Below are 5,889 nucleotides of genomic sequence, written 5' to 3'. Positions count from 1 at the left end.
AATTGTTGAATGCATAATCAAATGGTGGTACATCCATACAATGGATTCTTATTCAGCAGTAAAAATAAATGTTATTTAGCCATAAGAAGACATGGAGTCTTATTAAATGCATATTGCTAAGTGAAAGAAATCAGTATGAATAGGCTACATATTGTATGTTTCCAACTATGTGACATTCTGGAAAAGGTAAAACTATGGAGACAGTAAAAATATAAGTGCTTGCTAGGGTTGTGAGTGAGGATTAATAGAGGCGACAAGGTTATGGCAATGAAAATATTCTGTATGATACTGTATGGTGGCTACATGACATAATGCATTTGTCAAAAGCCATTAAACTGTACAACACAAAATGTGGAACTTAGTGTAATCTATGGACTTTAGTTAAGAACAGTACATCCATATTGATTCATCAATTTTAATAAATGTACTAATTAATTAGCTAATGCAAGAAGCTAACAGTTGTGTAACTGTGTGGGAGGAGAGCACATATAAGGGAATTCTATGTGTATTTCGCTCAATTTTTCTCTAAACCAATAATTGCTCTAAAACACTATTAATTGAAAATTAAGAAATGCCCTACCTTAACCTATTACCACTCTATCCACTTCATCACCTGCAGACCTAAACAACCACCAATCTACTTTCTGTATATATAGATAACTGTATTCTGAATGTACTCGTGTAAGATTCAGTCTTATGTGTCTGGTTTCTTTCACTTGTAATGTTTTCAATGTCCATCCATGTTGTAGCATATATCCACACATCATTCCTTTTCATGGGCTGATAAATATTTCAGTAAATTTTCTTTTAAGAGCCTATTTTGCCTGTTATTAGGTTAGCCACTAGAGCTTTCATGTGGCTGCTGTTTACATGCTTTTTCCAACCTTTTACATTAAATCTATTTGTATTTTTAAAATAAAGTATGTCTTCTAGAGAGACCATATAGTTAGATCTTTTTACCTAGTCTGATAATCTCCACCTTAGTTTGGTTGTTTAATCCATTCACACTTAATGTTACTAATGATAGAGTTGGAGTTACAGCTTCCATTTTGCTTTTTGTTTTCTATTTGTCTCATATCATTTTTTGTTCCTATATCCTTCCTTTCTGTTTTTTTTTTTTTTTTTGCATTAAGTGAATATTATTAAGGAATAATTTAGATCCCTGTATTTTGGGATTCTCTACCTATGTTTCTTTTAATTATTTCCAAGTTTTAATCCCATTGTGGTCTGGGAGCAAATTTTGTATAATGTTATTCTTTTAAACATTTTAAGCTGGGGTTAGTGGTGTAGATGTATTCTATCTTGATGAATATTCCTTAGAAGATTAAGAATGCATATTTTGCAGTTACTGGATGAAGTATTCTATATATGTAAATTCAATTCAATTTGTTAATGGACCTGTTTAGAGCATCTCTTAAAGTATATGTCCCCTGTTATCTTCACTACCTCCAGCCTCAATCTTAAGTAATAATACATTTTAGTCATGATGTCTGTGTTGTTTAAGTTAACTCTTCACTGCTGCAAAACATGCTAACAGAAGAGTGCTCAAATAATAGGAATTCCATTTTAAAAGATATAGGAAATTAACTAGAAGGAATGAATAATTCAAAGTAGAATTTTAGGTGTGAAAGGTAGTGAGAAAATCAAGTATTTAAAACCATGAGTTGGACATAGGTGAATTTGAATTCAAGTCCCACCAGTGGTAGATACCTGCTGAATATTTTAACCATATATTCAACAATTATCCACCAGATACATATTTTTTTGAGAATCAATAAGACAAATTAAACTAAATGCTTCAAGAAAAGTGCCTAACACAGTACTGGTGAAGGAAAAAAATCAAATATTTATGAATTCACATAACATATTTCACAATGTCATCATGATCTTCTTCCCACAGAATATACTTTTGAGAAACAAGAATGGTGTCATAATTGGTCACAGGAAAAGGGAGCAGAATAAGAAAAGGGAGATGTTTATATTACTTAGTGCTACCCTACCATGTGAACAAAGGGACTAGTGGAAAGGAATCCAAGATGATACTGAATATAAAACTAAAGAACATAAAGTCTATAAATGTACAGTTTAATATAAAAGAACAATTATTTGAGTAGTTGAAATTAAATTGTAAATCAGGGAGTTCAAGTTGAGAAATAGAATACAACCTCTAAGGAATCATTAAATAAAGAGCAAGATGCACATACATACAAAAAGATTGGTGTAGACTTCAGAATTTGAATAAATTTTCTAACTTATGAAAATACTTGAGAACAGCAGTATGTTTACTAATAAGCAAAGAAACATTTTGCAATTAAAAATAAAAAGATTTGAGTTAAGTAGAAAAGGGCATTGTAGTACAGTTGTTAAACTTGGCTGCATATTAGAATCAGTTGGAGACACTGAAAAAAATATAGATATTTGGTAGCCATACTTGGAAGTCTGGCTATAATGGGTGTTTTAATTGCCTGGGCTTCTCAAACAAATACCATCCAATGGGTTGAGTTAAACAATGGGAATTTATTTGCTCATGGTTTGAGGCTGGGAAAAATTCCAAATCAAGGTGTCATCAAAGTGATGCTTTCTTCCCAGACTGGTGTCCTAGAGCTGACTGTCAGTGACCCCTGGTTCTTAGTTTGTCACATGGCAAAGCATATGGAAGCATCTCTATGTCTCTCCCTTCTCTTCCAGATTCCACTGATGTCCAGCTTCTATCTAGAAGCTCTATCTCTCTGAATTTTATTCCACTTATGAAGGACTCTAAAGACTCTTCCTGATTGAGGTGGGCCACACCTTTTTAACTGAAGCAACCTCATCAAAAGCTCCTACTTACCATGGTAACAGAATAAAAATTTTTAAAAATTTCATGGAAGCACACTACCCAGTGAAAAAGTTATAGGATCTCATGGTTTTTGTGCTGGCCCCTCCCACTCACTGGCTCAGTGCAAAGCTGGCTGGTTCTCCCAGTATGAATCCCTGGTCCCATACAAATCCTGGGGGCATGTATGTCTGGCCCAATCTGTCTGGTGGTGGCCTGAAGTACTTACTGTCCCAGAATCTGCCCATAACTTGTGTAGAAGGCTCACTGAGCTCTCTTACAGAATGATATGGGAGAGAAGTCAAGTCATGCTCCCAGGGGCAAGGGATTGCTGGCTGTATGGCACACAATTCAATGCCTGGAAATCTAGCTATAATATGGGGTTTTTTTAATGTAATTTTATTGCAATATGTTCACATACCATACAATCATTCAGAGTGTGCAAAAATTGTCACAGTTTCATCATACAGTTCTGCATTCAACACCACAATCAATTTTTGAATATTTTAACTACTCCAAAAAATAAAAAGAATAAAATTAAAAATAAAAGAGCACCCAAAATATCCCATACCCCCTCCTCCATATTATTCATTTACTTTTTGTCCCCATTTTTCTACTCATTTGTCCATACACTGGGTAAAGGGAGTGTGAGCCATAAGGTTTTCACAATCATACAGACCATATAAGCTATATAGTTATATGGTCACCTTCAAGAATTAATGATACTGGATTGCAGTTCAACAGTTTCAAATATTTCCTTCTAACTATTCTAATAAACTAAAAACTAAAAAGGGACATCTACATAATGCATAGAAGTTACCTCCATAATGACCTCTTGACTCTATTTGATATCTCTCAGCCACTGAAACTTTATTTTGTTTCAATTCTCTTCCCAGTTTTTGGCCCAGAAGGCTTTCTCAATCACACAATGCAGGGTCCAGGCTCATCCCCAAAAGTCACATTCAACATTGCCAGGGAGATTTATACCCCTGGGAGTCAGGCCCCATGTAGCGGGGGGCAGTGAGTTTACCTGCTGAGTTGGCTTAGAGAGAGAGGCCGCATCTGAGAACAAAAGAGGCCCTCTGGGGGTGACTCTTAGGCAAAATCATGAATAGTCTTAGCCTCTCCTTTTCAGTAACCAGCTTTATAAGGACAAGCCCCAAGATCAAGGGCTCAGCCTATTAAGCTGGTGGTCCTCAATACTTGTGAGAATATCAGGAATTCCCCAGCTAGGAAACTTAATTATTTCCACATTTTTCTACAGTCTGTCAAGGGGGCCTTGTGAATACTTTTTATTCTCTGCCCAAATTACTCTGGGTTGTATTGGGGATTCATGCTAACCTGTACAAACAAGCTCTTACTCTCTAGTCAGTTCTATGTAATTACGGCATTTGGGTAACACAAGTTAAATTATATAGTGCACTACAGAAAATATAGATTTTGCACCATGTAACTGTCTGTTTCTTTGGTCCCACACAGAAGCCAAAGTTTTAAAACACAGTTAATATCATCCTCTACCTTTTAGTCTGATCTACTCCAAACTCAACAAAGTCCATTTCATTCATATCTCCATTCAAGGTCTGATCTTCTTTCCAGCCACTTTAACAGTTGACTTATGGGGCAATGCCAACACTCACAGCTGCTGAACTATGGCTCTGAGTCCCAGGTGCCACACAGACACCCAAAGCTCCAGAGACCAACCATGTCATCCACAGACAGCTCAGAATCTCAAAATTTAGAAATAACTATTACAACTCAGGAATAAATGTGACTGCTGTAAAAGCTTACAATCTAGGAACCTTTACATAAGCTGTCCCCTTATAACCCATGCTTCCAGATTTAATTCTCAGAGTTTACACATTGTCATTAGTCCATATTAGTGAGGAATTATGTTTGTCTTTTTATTTCTGGCTTATTTCACCCAACCTACTGTCCTCACAGTACTTTCACTTCATTGCATACCTCACAACTTCATTCCTTCTTGCTGCTCCCTCATGCAAAACCATTCTTATATTTGTACATTTAATCACACTCATTGACCACTCTAGGTTTCACTAAGTTATAGAGTCCCAGTTCTTATCTTCTATCTTTCCTTCTGGTGTCATACATAACCCTACCCTTCCTCTTTCAACCATATTCATAATCATCTTTTTTCAGTGTACATACAATATTGTACTACCATCAAACAGTATTGTGTTATCCATTTCTAGATCTACACAATCCTCTAGTTCTATACTCCTTCTATACTCTAGTTCTATACTCCTTCAACATCAAATGCCTGATCTCTACTCTTTCTATCTCCTGATATATTCATTTCTACACTCTTCTTCAAACCTGTCTCTCCTGTCTTTCTGTGCCACTCCCTTTAGTATTTCCTGTAGAGGAGGTCTCCTGTTCATGATTCCTCTCAGTGTGTATTTATCTGTAAATATTTTAAACTTTCCCTCATTTTGTAGGACAGTTTTGATGGCTTTGGATACTTGGTTGGTGGTTTACTCTTTCAGTATCTTGAATATGTCATACCACTGCCTTCTTGCATCCATGGTTTCTGCTGAGAGATCCATATTTAATCTTATTAAGCTTCCCTTGTACGTGATGAATGGTTTCTCTCTTGCTGCTTTCAGAATTCTTTGTCTTTGACATTTGAAAATCTGATTAACAAGTGTCTTGGAGTATGTCTATTTAGATCAGTTCTGTTTGGGATATGCTGTGCTTCTTGGACCTGTAATTTTATGTCTTTCATAAGAGTTGGGAAATTTTCATTGATTATTTCCTCTATTATTCCTTCTGCCACTTTTCCCTTCTCTTCCCATTCTGGGACAACTGTACCATATATATTCATTCACTTCATGTTGTCTTCAGTTCCCTGAGGCCCTGATCATATTTTTCCATTCTTTCCCCATCTGTTCCTTTGTGTGCAGGATTTCAGATGTCCTGTCCTCCAGCTCACTGATCCTTTACTCTGCCTCTCCAAGTCTGATGTTGTATGTCTCCGTTGTGTTTTTCATCTCTTCTATTGGGTCTTTCATTCCCATAAGTTCTGCCATTTTTTTTCAAGCTTATGAATTCTTTAT

Source organism: Choloepus didactylus, chromosome 5, assembly GCF_015220235.1.
Source record: "Choloepus didactylus isolate mChoDid1 chromosome 5, mChoDid1.pri, whole genome shotgun sequence".
NCBI classification, from domain to species: domain Eukaryota; kingdom Metazoa; phylum Chordata; class Mammalia; order Pilosa; family Megalonychidae; genus Choloepus; species Choloepus didactylus.
Note: the sequence above shows the minus strand (reverse complement) of the source record.